At 42.5% G+C, this 16,135-nt stretch overlaps 1 long non-coding RNA gene across 1 annotated transcript in view; it reads left to right on the top strand.

Moving 5' to 3' along the window:
- Window positions 1-16,135, top strand: part of LOC309533660 — a 41,771-nt gene that overhangs the window by 20,049 nt on the left and 5,587 nt on the right. The window contains exon 3 of the long non-coding RNA XR_014220391.1: window positions 12,896-13,000. This is a non-coding gene — a long non-coding RNA (uncharacterized lncRNA). The remainder of the gene's footprint in view (window positions 1-12,895; window positions 13,001-16,135) is intronic.

Genomic DNA, 16,135 nt, shown 5'->3' with positions numbered 1-16,135 from the left:
TGATACTCAAACATCTCATTCTCAAAGAGCACACATGCTCCTTAAAAAAATAATCGCTATGCAGAGTGGCAGCGGAGAGAGAAGGGACTGCTTTATAAATCTTAGCTTTTTTGGTAATAAGGATTCTGGGTAGAATCAAAGGGATGCACATTCAGTGGAAGGGCCACCAATTTAAGGACATTTTACACAATCAGTAGTCCCATCCCTCCCATGTTTATGACTGGACCTCTGAATTGTTCAGTGAATAACCTCTTTTCAGCCCATGTGGGCTACATTTCCTCATGGGCAATTTTCTGAGGGACCCTTGAAGACCCCCCCCCCAAGTGCCCCTATTTTCCAGGGACAGCCCCAGATTTATAGAAGCCATTCCGATATATGATTTGATCCCAGAATGCCCCATTTTTCCTTAGGGGGCCCCTATTTTCACTGGATAAATGTTGGAGGGTATAGTAGGATGTCCCTATTTTCATGGGAGAAATGTCAGAAGGCATGGAGTTATGTGACCCCCGAGCCAAGGAGATAAGTAAGTGTAGAACCTTTAGAAGACATCTGAAGGCATACTTCATAAACTTTGTCATTTTAGCAGTTTCCCAAGATCTACTAAATGATTCCTCAAATTATACTACAGGATGGTGCATGTGTTTGAGATCATTTCCAGCACACACACACATATTCTGGCTTTTGTTATTTACAGAGTCTTTATAGCGAAGTACTTGTTTCTTCGAGAAGAGCTACTGCAGGATACAATGGGAAACCATGATCCACTCTGGATCCAAATCCCAATCTGGCCACATGGGATTAAGCAATCTCCCCTGTGTCAGCCTTACTGCCACATAACATTTTTTAGGTTTTTGACCTAACAGCTGTGTGAATCAACTCTCAGGACCAAAGAAGATGTGATGTTACTGAATTGTTATCCAATAAATATCACAGGGACCCTTATCTGGATCAGAACCATCCTGTGGGAGAAAGGGAGGCACCAGCCCTTTGGACCCACTGTGGTCCCAATCTGAATTGTGTGTGTGTGTGTGTGTGTGTGTGTGTGTGTGTGCGCGCGCCTGCGCCTGCAATTTTTTGGGAGGCGGATTCCACCCATGCAAGGTCTAAATATGTGAGGTTTCAGGGTATCAGTGAAGGGGTGGAATCTAGAGATCTGTCCTCTCTCTTACTTTGATCTCCACTGGCAACCTCATCAGAAGACCTTATCATACGTTATAGATTGCACTGACTAGAAGGGTATGCTAGATTCTTACTACTGGCTCATGGGTACTATGCATAATTTATGCAGATGCTCATCTATGTGAACAAGCTTTTTCTACTTCCTTGTTTAATCATTGTTCATGGGATTTTTAATGCAGATGGTTTTTTTTAATGGTTTTTAACAGTTGGATAATTACTTTTTTATTTGAGGAAGAAAGACTTCAGTACCATTAAACTCCCTGAGAATCTTCCCTCAAGATATTGCATAGCTGCCATCCAAAAATTGGAAGTTCTGCTGTATCCAAAAATCAAGGTCATGGCCAGTGTGCGCAGTCGATCATAGAATCATAGAACTGTAGGGTTGGAAGAGACCACAAGGTTCATCTAGTCCAACCCCCTGCAATTCAGGAATATGTTGCCCAGTGTGGCAGAAGAGTGGGCAGGTTGTTTGGGCAGATATCTGCTGTAAATATTGTTCTGCCTTTCCCCAATACAAAGTCCAAGAGAAAAGCAAAGAATTCAGTTTTAGAAGAAGCAGATTTCTGCTGAGTCTTGAATAGATCCAGAATAAGTTAGGTTGTCCTGCTGGTGCAAATAATTTCTTATAGCTCAGTGTGTGTGTGTGTGTGTGTGTGTGTGTGTAGATATACTGCAAAATGTTTTCCCCTAGTCTTTGTGGTTTAGGTGGTTGTAACGATTACCAGGATAATGTAATGTGAAGTACTTTGAATATTTATTTATTTCGTAACCCACTCTTCAGTGTTCACATACCCCCTATGTGAGGAACAATGTTAACATACAAAAAAAAGTCATTTAAATAAAACTTAATATAAAATCAAACAATATCCTAACAATGTAACTACATCAGCCAAGTATTGGTGCTGATCGCTTGGGAGAAAGAAAGACATTCCAGAGTCGGGGTGCTACTACTGAGAATGTCGTCTCATGAAGTTGCCACGTACCATATCTAAGTGAATTGTGGTGGTGTGAGAAAGGGGTTACTGGATGACCTCAGTCATGGCAGGTGGATAAGGGAGCCGGTGATCTTTCAGGTACCTGTGTCCTGAGTCATCTACAGTGGTGTCACCATCACAAGGAATTGGGACTATATGACATGCTTTCATTGAATGCAACATGGCAAGCAAATGGCAAAGGTGATGCATTGCTACATCCCTAGGGGGATGCGGGTGGCGCTGTGGTCTAAACCACTGAGCCTCTTGGGCTTGCCTATCAGAAGGTTGGCAGTTCAAATCCCCATGATGGGGTGATCTCCCATTGCTCTGACCCAGCTCCTTCCAACCTAGCAGGTTAAAAGCACACCACTGCAAGTAGATAAATAGGTACCGCTGCGGCGGGAAGGTAAACTGTGTTTCCATGTGCTCTGGTTTCCGTCACGGTTTCCCCTTGCACCAGAAGCGGTTTAGTTATGCTGGCCACATGACCCAGAAAGCTGTCTGTGGACAAATGTCAGTTCCCTCGGCCTGAAAGCAAGATGAGCGCCACAACCCCATAGTCGCCTTTGACTGGACTTAAGCATCCAGAGGTCCTTTGCCTTTACCTTATTTACCTATCTGGAAGACCTATTCCCTCATACGAACCTATCCAAGTTTTCCGATCACAGATTTTCAGGTATATCTTTTTAGTCATAAGGGCTAGAAAGTTATTTAAAACAAAAAACAAAAATGGAAGCTGAATTCTGCACTCAGCACCACCAACTTGTGTGTTTTTCCTCTCCACTCTGAGAACCACCATGACATACACGCAGCCCAGGCTATAACTAGCTGTCTCCCTCTGAACTAGTGTTGCAGCTATTAGTGCATCAGCGAGACATATTTTTCCTTTACAGTCATTCTTTCAAAGCCCTTTTATTTCCTTATTAGTAATTTGTGACTTGACTGGAATGTTTTTGGCCGCTCCTGTGTTTTGTTGCTGCTTCTGAAACAAAATCCAGATCCTGAAATACCAAATAGCGATAGGTTTGAAAATAACGGAAGGGACTTTTTCATAGTAAGCAAACTGTGCCTTTTCTGTTCACATAGCAAATATGTACTGGCTGTTCGGTGTTTGTGAAGTACAAATTGTCCCGCCTGAACATGTGTTTTGCTTTCTTCAGCACCATCTCCGAATTCCCAACAGATCCTTTGCTGATGTTAGCAAAGCATCTCCTCCCTGCTCCGGTACAAAGCTCCTAGCCAAAAACTTTATCCTGACTTTTAAAGATGAACTCACCCAAGCACATTACTTACAAAACAGGATGGGAGCAAAAGCTTTCCTGGGGAAAGGATGTTGTTTTCTGAAACCCTGAAAGTACAATTGCTTTCCAGGGGGTGTTGCTATTACGTTACTTGTTTTAGATCAATTGCCCATGTATGGCTTGTTCAAAAATGTTCTGCACGAAGGCTGAGCTGACGCAGCCTACTTAATTGTGTGTTTACTTCCCTGAGTGCCAAAATACATCTTGCATTTTTGACACTTTGGAACGTATTTGCAAAGTTGCTGTGTCCCCCCCCCCGTTTTGTCTTTGCCTTCATAGTTATTATTGCCTGTTGTTAGTACAGTGGTACCTCGGGTTACAGACGCTTCAGGTTACAGGCTCCGCTAACCCAGAAACAGTACCTCGGGTTAAGAACTTTGCTTCAGGATGAGAACAGAAATCGTGCTCCGGCGGCGCAGCGGCAGCGGGAGGCCCCATTAGCTAAAGTGGTACCTTAGGTTAAGAACAGTTTCAGGTTAAGAACGGACCTCTGGAACGAATTAAGTACCGTATTTTTCGCTCTATAACACGCACCCGACCATAACACGCACATAGTTTTTAGAGGAGGAAAATCCGTAGGCATGCCACCCGTAGGCATTCCCTCCATAACACGCACAGACATTTCCCCTTACTTTTTAGGAGGAAAAAGTGAGTGTTATGGTGCAAAAAATACGGTACTTAACCCGAGGTACCACTGTATTTACAAGCCATTTTTTTCTGAGCCACATCTTCACAAAGCAACATAAATAAAGGAAAGGATACAAAGATGCAGTATATATACAATATACATATTCAGTGCTCTTTTTCCCCCTTAAAAAATGTTTAGGGGTACTCTCATTTTGACTCAAGAAAATCACCATTTTATAGTTCAAATTGGGAAAAATAAATACAGTAAATGGACAAAAGTACAAAGATTCACAAACTCTTTAGGGGTATACGTCCCCCTGCATCCCCCCAGAAAAAAAGCACTGTACATATTTGCATGTGTGTGTGTGTGCGCATTACTGCAATAAAGTTGCTGTGAATCGTGAAAAGTTATTTGTGTGTTCAGACCTTTAAACCTCCCCCTTAAATAAATCCAGACAAGACCCAGATCTTGGTTTGGTTTTTGGCACAATTTAGGCCACAACTTTATTGATTACAGCAAGTGAGTGGTTGCATAGGCTCTGAATCGACTAGCTCCCTGCACCGTTGCAGATAGCACTGACGCAGGGCACCAGCATAGGTCAGCCAAGGGTGAACACCCGGTTAAGCGGAAAGCCGGGAATGGGCTATCTCTTTTTTTTTTAATAATAATTTTTATTGCATTTTTTCCAAATTACAGAAAGAACAAAAGAATGAGCAAAATAGAAAAAAGAAAGGAAGAAAAAAACAGAAAATCACGACCATTTCAGGAACTTACTTCAAATTTCCATCGGACTTCCCCACATCTCCCGCATAATGCATTCTTAATAATAAAGTTATCAGCAAATTATACCCTTATTTCGTGTGTTTCTTTATATTTTCAATTGCAATTTAAGTTTAAATCTCTTATTCTCCATTTACTCTAAAAATGTAACATAATGTCGTTTTTACTCATTTAAACTTTGATTCTTTCATAAATATTGTCCAATTTCATAGATAATTAAATTTCGTTGCTGGGGCTATCGTTCCAAATCATACGGCATCTTATGATTCATACAACTTATAATACTTTTGCAGATAGTCTTTAAATTTTTTCCAGTCCTCCTCCATTGCCTCTTCTCCCAGGTCTCGGATCCTTGCAGTCATCTCGGCCAGTTCCATGTAGTTCATCAATTGCGTCTGCCAATCCTCCAGTGTAGGCAAATCTTGGGTCTTCCAATGCTTGGCGATAAGAATTCTTGCTGCTGTTGTAGCATACATAAAAAAAGTTCTATCCTTTTTTAACACCTTCTGGCCGACTATGCCCAGAAGGAAGGCCTCTGGTTTCTTGGGAAAGGTGTACTTAAACACCTTTTTTAACTCGTTATAGATCATTTCCCAGAAGGCCTTCAATCTTGGACAAGTCCACCAGAGGTGAAAGAATGTCCCCTCAGCTTCCTTACATTTCCAACATTTATTATCGGACAAATGGTATATCTTAGCCAGTTTGACCGGGGTCATGTATACCATTTTCATAATATTTTCTTTCAGAGCATTACATGCAGTAAATTTCATACCGGTGGTCCATAACCTCTCCCAATCTTCAGACATGATATTATAACCAATGTCCTGAGCCCATTTTATCATTGCTGATTTAACTATCTCATCCTGGGTGTTCCATTTAAGCAGCAAGTTGTACATTCTCGATAATAACTTGGTCTTTGGTTCTAACAACTCTGTCTCAAGTTTCGATTTTTCCACCTGGAATCCTGTTTTTTTATCTAGCTTAAAAACCTCATTAATTTGGGCATAGTGTAGCCAATTTTGCACCTTGTCCTTTAATTTTTCAAAGCTCTGCAACCTCCAATTACCTCCAATGTTTTCTATTATTTCCCAATATTTCGGCCAATATGCCTCCATATTGGGTGTTTTCCGAGCTTTGGCCTCTATTGGTGAAATCCACCTCGGAGTTTTGCTTTCCAATAAGTCTTTATATTTTTTCCAGACCCTATATATTGCTTTTCTGACAATATGGTTTTTAAACATTCCATGTGTTTTCCCCTTGTCATACCACAAATACGCATGCCAACCTAACGAATTGTTGAAGCCTTCCAGATCTAGGACATCAGTGTTTTCTAGTAAAATCCAATCTTTCATCCAGCAGAAGGCCGCAGCTTCATAATATAACCTTAAGTCTGGCAGGGCAAACCCCCCTCTCTCCTTTGCATCAGTTAGTATTTTAAACTTTATTCGGGGCTTTTTGCCCTGCCAGACAAACCTAGAAATGTCCTTCTGCCACTTTCCAAAACATTCCACTCTGTCCACAACCTGCAAGGCTTGAAACAAAAACAACATCTTTGGCAAAACGTTCATTTTTATAGCTGCAATTCGGCCTAACAAGGATAGTTTCAATCTTGACCAAATTTCTAGATCTTTTTTAACTTCTGACCAACATTTCTCATAATTATCTTTAAATAGATTCAAATTCTTAGAAGACAGATTGACCCCCAGATATTTCACTTTTTTAACAATATTTAGTTCTGTTTCCTTCTGAAACCCCTCTGTTTCAGTAACTGTCAAGTTTTTCCCTAACACCTTAGTTTTTTGTTTGTTCAACTTAAAACCCGCCACCCGACCAAATTTCTGAATCAATTCCAAAACTCTTTTTGTACTAGGTTCTGGCTCCTGTAGTGTTAAAACCAAGTCATCTGCAAATGCTTTCAGTTTATATTGTTTCGCTCCGACCCGTATTCCTTGTACCTGCCGATCCTCCCTTATCATATTCAGCAAAACCTCCAGAACTGAAATAAACAATAAAGGGGATAGGGGGCACCCCTGGCGTGTTCCTTTTTCAATATGAAGTTCTTCTGTCACCACATTGTTCACTATCAACTTAGCTTTTTGTTCTGAATAGATTGCTTCTATTCCATTCTCAAACCCCCTTCCCACTCCCATCCCTTCCAAGTTTTTCTTCATAAATTTCCAAGAAATGTTGTCAAAGGCCTTCTCCGCATCAATAAAAATTAACACTGCTTTAGTGTTAATATTTGTTTGTAAAAGTTCCAGAATATCGATAATGTTCCTGGTGTTATCAAACAAATGTCTGCCTGGGAGAAAGCCTGCTTGGTCCTTATGGATTACTTCATTTAATACTTTTTTAAATCTGTTAGCCAAAATATCCGCAAATATTTTGTAATCCACATTTAGGAGTGAGATGGGACGGTAGTTCTTAAGTTGAGTCTTTTCAGTTTCCACTTTGGGTATCAGTGTGATGAATGCTTCTTTCCACGTGTCTGGTGCCCTCCCTCCCCCCATAATCTGGTTGCAAACCTCCATTAATGGTTGTATCAAATAGTCTTTTAACATCCTGTAGTACTTGGAGGTGAGTCCATCAGGGCCTGGAGATTTGCCTAGTTGCATATTCTGGATGGCATCCTCGATTTCCTGTTGTGTTATTTTGCAGTTCAAGATTGATCTTTTCTCTTGAGATAGTTTTGGTAGGCCATTGTCTTTCAAAAATTGTTCTATCTCAGTTGCTTCCTCGGATCCTTGTGTATACAGTTTTTTAAAATATTTCTGGAAACACTTTCTAATTTCTCCCGGTTTCTGAATGTTTTTCCCTTCAACTTCTAAGTTGGTAACATAATTTAATTTTTGTCTCTTTTTCAACTGCCAAGCTAGCAGTTTCCCACATTTATTCGCAGATTCAAAAGATCTTTGTTTCATTTGTTTGATTTTCCATTCCACTTCTTGGTTAATCAATTTCGCATATTGTGACTGGTGAAATTTGATTTCTCTTAAAGTCTCTTTTGATTTTGGATTCAATCTTAATTTTTTCTCTCCATCTCTTATCTTCTCCAATATCTTGTCTTTTTTACCATTCCAAAATTTTTTCTTGATCGTATTCTGTTGTATCAGAAACCCTCTCATAACAGCTTTGCTTGCGTCCCAGATTATTCTTTTTTCCACCGAGGTATTCAAGTTAATTTCAAAATAGTCCTTTAAAGCTTTTTGGGCCTTCTTTACAATCTCTTGATCTCTTAACAGGTTGTCATTCATTTTCCATCTGAAGGAGTCGGCAGTAGTAAATCTCATTTCCATTTTCAAAGCGTTATGGTCGGAGCAAGTCTTTGGGCAGATTTCTATTTTTGTAGTCTTAGGTGCCAGCCCTCTAGTTGCCCAGATTTGGTCGATTCTTGTCCATGACAGGTGGGCCTCAGAAAAGAAAGTTCCTTCTTTACCTAGGGGGTTTCTCGTCCTCCATAAATCAATTAGGTCCATATTGTCAGTTAGTTCAAAGAAAGTTTTTGGTAGTCTTCCATCTTTGGTCAGATTCTGATTCTGTGACTTATCCATAAAAGTAGAGATGACCCCATTCATATCTCCCATCATAATGATGTTGGAATAGTCCAGATAGTCCAGTAGTGTCTCATGCAGCTTCTTATAAAATTCTGATTTCCCCTCATTTGGTGCATAAATTCCTAATATCAAAACTTTCTCCCCTTGAGTCGAAATTTCAATAGCCAGGATTCTTCCTTGTTCATCTTTAAACAAAAATTTTGGTGATAAATTCTCCTTGGCGTAGATCACCACGCCTCTCTTCTTAACTCTATCTGATGAGATGAATTCTTGGCCTAATCTTTTATTTATTAACACCTTCCTATGTAACCTGGTCACATGGGTTTCTTGCAAGCAAATTATGTCCAAGTTCTCTTTCTTTAAAATATGGAAGATCCTTTTGCGTTTTTCTGGGGAATTCGCGCCATTAATGTTCCAACTATACAGCTGCAGAGACATCCTGTATCAATCTGTTGTTACTCTTATTGGGCGTCTTCTTTTTTGTCCAAATCCGAGGGTGGTAACTCTTTTCCAGACTCTGGTGGTGGCCAAATAGCTGCCACTCCTTTCTACAAGTCTTCTCCGTGGTCGTGTAGGAACTTCTGGCTGTCCTCTTTCGTTTTGATTTTTATCTTCTTTCCTTTGTATTTGAATGAGAGGCCTTGTGGAAACTCCCACCTGTTACCTCTCAAAAGTCCAGCTAGGTCAGTGTAGTTAGATCTGAGATCCAGTAATTGTTTAGGAATATCCTTGTAAATTTGTGCTCTTCTGTCCTGGATCTCAAGTGCTTTGTTAAAATGTAGGTCAAGTAGCTTGTCTCTCTCCTGCTTAGTCCTTAAGATAATCAAACAGTCTCTAGGTCTGTCCTTCCCAGCAGCCCTTCCCAATCTAAATGCAGTTGTTATTTTAAAGTCTGTATCTTCGTTTATACCCCAGAATTTAGAAAATTCTGCTGTTAAGAAGCCAATCAAATCCTCTTTCTCAATCTCTGGGATAGAGCGTAATCTCAAATTATTTTCCCTGTTTCGCAGTTCCACCAAAGACAGATAGGCCTGCTGGTCAGTAATATGTTTATGGAGCGGCCTTACCTCTCCTTTCAGTTCCTCCACTTCTTTAGTTGCTGCTTCTGCTTTTTCATTCGCAGCCTCGGCCAATTTTCGATTTTCAGATGCAGCGTCCTTTAGATTTCCAATATCTTGTGAATGCTTAGCCACCTGTTCAGAGAGTTTGGTAATTGAAGATGTGGCTAAGTCAATTTTTGCAGTTTGATCATCCACTTTTTTGTTCAAAATTGCAAATTGTTGTAACATTTCCTCTAGGAGAGTGTTAGATCCCCCAGCTGCCATATCTTCACTTGTTAACTGTTCAGGTTCTTCAGCTGGGGTTGTTGGTGATGGTACAGCCTGTAGAACCGCAGGGACTGAAGATCTGCGAGCCTGGGAAACCAGAGTTGTTTGTACCAATTTGCCTTTCCCTGCTTTCGACGCAGCTCTTGTTTTTACTCGGTCGCTCATTCCACACCTGTCTTTGGATTCAAGGTCAAACTGTCAAAAGTTCCATGGGAAAGACAGGCCTCAGAGTGAATAACCAGACCACAGAGAGACAAAACAAAGTTGGTTCTCAGGAAATTGTAAATCCCAAACTCCACTAGAGGGAGTATTGTTCAGTTCATGAAAGAAGAAACAAAGTTTCAGTCGCCATTAAAGTTCCTGCAGTTAAATAAATTAACCATAGTCTTTAGAGAAGACCTTTTCCCTCTGGCAGAGCCCTCTCAATATTGCCACAATAGTTTCTTAAAAGGTGCAAAATACAGTTGCTTAATTGTATCCACCAGTAATGCCTCTAAGTATCCGTTTCAGCTTTGTAAGTGTATCCGCAAAACAACCTTTTGCCCGCTGCAAGTCCGGGACTAGGGGTTTTCAAGTCTTTAAAGTTTTTAAAAGTCTGGCAGAGGAGAAAATCCCCAAGCAGAGTAAACACAATAGCAAGAAAATAAAGATAACTTGCCTTTCCCTTCAGTTTCCAACTTCTCCAGACGTATGCTGTCTCTCATTTAAAAACCCTTTTATACTGCTTCCAGCTTGTCAGTTCCTTTGCCTTTGATCACTAAGCACCACCGGGAGACGGACTTCCTTTTTCTCGTCTCCTGCTTTCAGCCGAATTCACGAATTTGTAATCCAATCTCAAATAAATCTTACTCACGAGTAGTTAATTTGTAATCCAATGTAAAGGAAGAAAGGTCGGCGCTCATCCGTAACAGCCGCGCGGCTTCACTCCCGCAGAAAGAGCGATGAATCCACAGCACCGCTTCCCCTCCGCGCTTCCGGAGCCCCTTACGGGGTCCCTTCTTCGTTTTGGGGGTCGCTCTGGGTGCCCGCCGGATCCCACGGCCACGAGCTCACTCTGCTCGTGGTTTAACTTAATGGGTCGTCGCTTTGCCGTAGCGAACGACCCTTTTCTGCGGAGCCCCTCTTCGCTGCGCAAAGAGGACCGCCATTACTCGTTTCGCGCCGCCTCCGGAAGTCCGGGAATGGGCTATCTCCGCCACCCAAATGCCCCCCTGGACTTAGGCACGGGCACAACCCCCTCACAGGTTTGATCACAACATTGAGTCCCTGGATTCCTTTAACAGAATACCCTTCACATAGGGATGGCAAGAGTGTTCTCCCATCCCTATCACCTGAACCAGAGCCTATCCGCAACCTTACCAGTTGTGACAATTTGCTACATGGCAGGAGAAACCGAAATGGCACCAGCCAATCAGCCAAGTGGGGAAATTCATGCCATGCCCCTGTCCCAATGACAGAAGACACACAACGGCATAGCAAGGTCAAGCACACAGCCCTAAAAGTAGGGAGAGGTGGGTGGGTGTTCCGAATGCATGGGCTGAAAGAGGAAGCTCTGGGTCATGTGCATAGGTATATATAGGTCCCTTGATCCGTTTAGGCTGCGTCCCATTGGTCTGATCAAACCCTACATCAAGGGACCTACCAATCGGGTGTTGTGGCTATCCAATCGTACCCACCCACAACACAGGGTTTGGTTGCCAGGTCTCACCGCAACACGTGCCCTCTTTAAGGGAGGACCTGATTTACACTATTGGGAAAAAGCAACACTGAAGAGGTAGGTTTTACAGGTTCACTTGAAAGCTGGTCCTGTAAGGGCTAACTGAAAACCAGTCAGAAGGCAAATGGCAGAACTGGGTACTCTGGTGAATTTCAAGTGCTGCAAATATTTATTTCCGCTCTAAACAGGAGGCAGCTTAGTAGGAGAGGTGTTTGCTGATATTGCTTGTGTCTGTCGCCTCAGACAGGATGGCTATGCTAAGATGAAGAGAAAAGCTCAGATCCTATGAAAAATTCTACATATGAGCAATTTCAGCCAAGCGACAATGAGCATTCACACTTTACATTGTGGGCGCCCTTTGTGGGATCGCGCGTGGTGCTACAGTTCCCAGGGAGCTTACTGGCAAACAGGGTCTGACTTGCCTCTCAGTGTTAATTTTTGGAGGTTCACACTCAGCCTGAGCAATCAAGTTTCTTGCTGGGAGGTGGGGCCAGCGCCATTTATAAATAGGGGATGGAGCCAACAATAGCCAGGCAGTCGGCTCTGGAGATTCACCCTCCCCACCCTCCCTTTGTTTAATGTTTCTTGTTTTCAGGTTAACTTTTTTCCCTGCTTAGTGTGTACTGCTACAGTCTTTGACTGGTTGATGTTGAAGGACTGGGAAGAAATTTCCCTGCATTAGCAGGTTTTGTCTTCCCCATAGCAATTTGCCACAACTTTGGCGGTTATGGCCTTGGGTGGAATCCTTTAGTCCTTTCTTCCCTATATGGGGGGAGGGGGCGTGAAGTGGTGACTCACCCCCCTGCAGCAGTGATTCCAGGGTTCCCCTCTTAAAGGGGTTATATATATGGATGTCATTGGCCATATACTGAAAGGTTGTCAGTGAACTACCCTGCATGCCGGGATATGGGCTGGGCTGCCTGCTACACTTACATCTCGCAGAGCACCCTCATATCCTATTCACCCTGATGAGCCCAGTTCCCCCCAGCTGGGGGGCTGGGAGGGGTACACGCCCAAGGCCTAAGTCAAGGTCTTCCTGCATTCAGAAGTTTAATAAAGTTGTGGCCTAATTTTAATTCCATAACACGTTGTCAGAGTCTTTATACCTTCCTTATGATCCCTGGGGGCTGGGGCTGTCACCGCCCGGTCACGCAATATTGAATCACCAGTGAAGAGAAGACATAATAAACACAAAATAAAGGGGCGGAAAACTTCAGCCTTGAAGGCCAAATGTGGCTGGTCGGGTCTCTCTGTAGGCCATGCTTCTACCAGGCTGTGCTTTGCTTTCTCTTTGAATGATAAGTGCCTCTTGCTTGCCCAGATAGAGGACAGAGAGGTGTGTCAGTGTATGTAGAAACAAGACAGGTAGAATTTACTTATGTTGCTTGAATCCTGAAGCATTCAATATCCTTTGCACCGCCCCTCATTTTCCAGCAATAAAGAGATGCCTGTTTAGAGGCTGGAGAACATCTGCTCAGTGACAGCGGCTGCACATCTTGGGCTGCTCTTACCTGCAGAGCTAAGAGAAGGTCAAGCAAGGTAAGTCACACGTTTTCTAGTCGTGTTAAAACCTCAGCAATCTTCATCACACGTTCAGTGAAAAGAGCAGGCCTGTCTTCCAACTAGCTGCAGGGCAAAGGCAGGAAAGGAAGCATTGAGACACTTCTGAAATGAAAAGCAGTTAACTGGAGCAGTCGTGTTGTTGATGGTTTGGCTAGTGGTCCACATGTCTGTAACAATCTGTACTTCCTGCTTTGAGCTTCCTTGCAGGCTGACTTAACCTTTCCCAGCCGTGCGTCACACATTTTCAGAGACTTGGGCAGGAGGAGAAAAACAGCTCACTCAAGATTTGGTCATGGAGAACTGCTTAGGTATGTGTTGTGTAATAAATGCGTCTTGAAACACACATATAGCAGTAGTTCTCCATTGCAGAATTCCTACTTTGTTTTTCTTGGTTCTTTGCACAGGGAATATATATATATATTGTTCTATTTTTACCAAATGACTCAGACCAAAAGGACTTTAGGCTACAGTAGCTTATGCCAGATGTTTGGTTCAAGTACTTGTAGGGTACAAAGCCCTAGGAATCAGGCAGCAATTCTTTCTTCACTTCAACTCCTCATCTCAGGGATACCTGAGGGAAACAAGGATTTTCCCAAACCAGGCCCTGTCCAAGGTGTGGTGGACCAGCAAATGCCCCCCCCTCATTTCTCACCAGATGTTAAGAGCGGGTGGGTTTGGGGGTGGGTGGGATCACAGCAAGAGGAGGGAGCAAGTTTTGTTTTGGAAATGTTCTACGTGATTTTAAAAACTTTCTGATGAGATCATTGTAAGCTACACTGGGACCTTATGGTAATGGGCAAGTCAGAAATCTTCCAACTAAATGCATAACTAGGCAGGTGAATAAATTGGTGGAGGAAGCGAGCAGGAGAGGGGGACAGAGTGGGCCAATTGGTAGGAAGGGCTGAGCAGGGTGGGGAGACGAGTGAGTGATTAGGGACAGAGGGAGAGCGAAGAAGATGGAGAGAAGAGTAGGGCAGTTGTGGGGCAAGTGAGAAGGATGACCAAACAAGGTGCAGAGAGAGTGGGCAAACTGATAGATACATCTGGAGGAGAGTAAGTGAGAAAGTCAGATGGGCAGAGGCTGCCACTGATTCTGTGTTCCCCTCCAATCTGCCTTCTGATCCATGAGGCTCACTTTGCCTCGTGACAGGGCTGGCCCTGCAAGAGAACAAATGGCTCGGCAGCTTGTGACGGCCAAATGGACAGAGTGCATGCAGCTGAAAGTGTGTTTAAAAATAGCTAACAACCTTCTTAGGTATTCTGTTGGAGTGAAATAGCAAGCTTCTCTATTTATTAAGTGTTTTCCAGTGGGTAGGAATGGATGAATCTGTCAATTTTGGTTGTCCCCCCCCCAATCTTATCTTCAGTTCACAACATTTCTCCCAGTTTACACTCTGCTGCTGTTCTCCTTCCAAATCTAATCCAGCTTCCTTTTAAAGGGAACCATCTCGTCCTTCTCCCAATTCCATTCTTTGTTTATTGTAGGCTATTATATATCATGGTTCTGTATTGGAGAGTTGGCAGTACTATTAAAAAAAACCCATGCGCTCTAATTCATGTAATGCTGCCGCCCATTTGCTTTTATGCCATAATGGAAGAAAAAGATTCTTGTTCCTCGTCTCATCTTTGAAGGTGGAAATCCCGTGTGCGGTTACCTAGAAACAAATCCCATTTGACATAGTAGGAATTACTTCCAAGTAAGTGTATACAAGGCATTGCACCATACATTGCTTTCTTTTCAGCAGTTGAAGAGCATAAGTCCATTGCCTCCAGTCTTCTCCAGAGTGAACCCCCTTTGGGTGCAGACTAGAATCATAGGCTGGAGAAGAGAAGAGAAGAGAAGAGAAGAGGTCATGCACGCCAGGTGAAAATGCAAGAACGAAAAAGTTCTCCCTCCCCTCCCTGTCGTGAGTTGAGTCTTCTTGAAACCTTCCTCAGAAGATATTGATGCAGAGTTCTACAGTATTAGTGTTGTGTCCATATTTTGCCTAAAGGGAAATTTTGTTTTCTATTACTTTTTGAAGATGGCCCATGAATCCAACAAATGAAGACAAAAACTGCATTTGACACAAGAGGGGTTATCAGCTTGTTAAAAAGAAAGGAAATGGGTTACCATTCACGTATTTTTGAATAATTCTAGTAAAGTTTGACATTTGCTACTCTCTATAGCATCTACATAGCTCCCGTGAGTCAACCCAGAGCTTGATTCTACACCTTGACATGACACATTCCCACATTCTAGGAATCTGAGGGGAGTTTCCAGTATTTAGGGAAAGCAGCTCTAGTTGCCACTATCAAATTAGAAAGTAAGACTTTTTTTGCCATTAGAAACTTGATTTTTTAAGTCAATTCCTAGGTTCCCAAAATGCTTTGTTCTCATAAAACAATAGCATGAGATATATATTTTTCCAACTTCCCAAGTCTACCAGCTACAGAGGACATCACTGTTAATTTTTGCAAATTTCACCAGAGATTGGAGATCTCATGGTTTATTCTTGGCACTTGGGCTGCTGTTTGATTCCTTTGCACTATCGCAGGCATAAGCAACCTTGGCCCTCCAGATGTTTTGGGACTACAACTCCCATGATCCCTAGCTAATAGGACCAGTGGTCAGGGATGATGGGAATTGTAGTCCCAAAACATCTGGAGGGCTGAGGTTGCCTATGCCTGCACTATTGTCTTAAATAACTTTTAAAGTAGTGAAAAAGCTGCAGTATACTGTATGTGTTTATCTTTTTCTCAAAGTGAAAACATTCTTCCATCAGTCTGGTGACTGGGTTGCCCACCTGTTCACATAACCTGGATTTTCTTACTCTAGATATAGTAGGACCTGATATATTAGTGCTAACATCCTCTTAGGGACTGAGATCAGGAGGTGTTCAAAGCAGGCCTCTGTCGTCATTGAAACTGCATTGCAAAACTGAGAAGAGTGCATTATCTGATTGATAGCTGCATCCCAATCTGCACATATATATTTAGCACTGGGGGAGTTAGGTTGGTTTGCTTTACAATGTAGACCAAACACATTTCTCCTCCAACTCTCTGTTTGTCCAGTTGGGAGTTTGATGCTGTGGAAAAAATGTCTCTCACCATGCGCTGAGTGAAACTGAC

This window comes from Podarcis vaucheri, assembly GCF_965113315.1.
Source record: "Podarcis vaucheri genome assembly, chromosome: 5".
Lineage (NCBI taxonomy): Eukaryota > Metazoa > Chordata > Lepidosauria > Squamata > Lacertidae > Podarcis > Podarcis vaucheri.
This window is presented reverse-complemented; position numbering and strand designations above follow the sequence as displayed.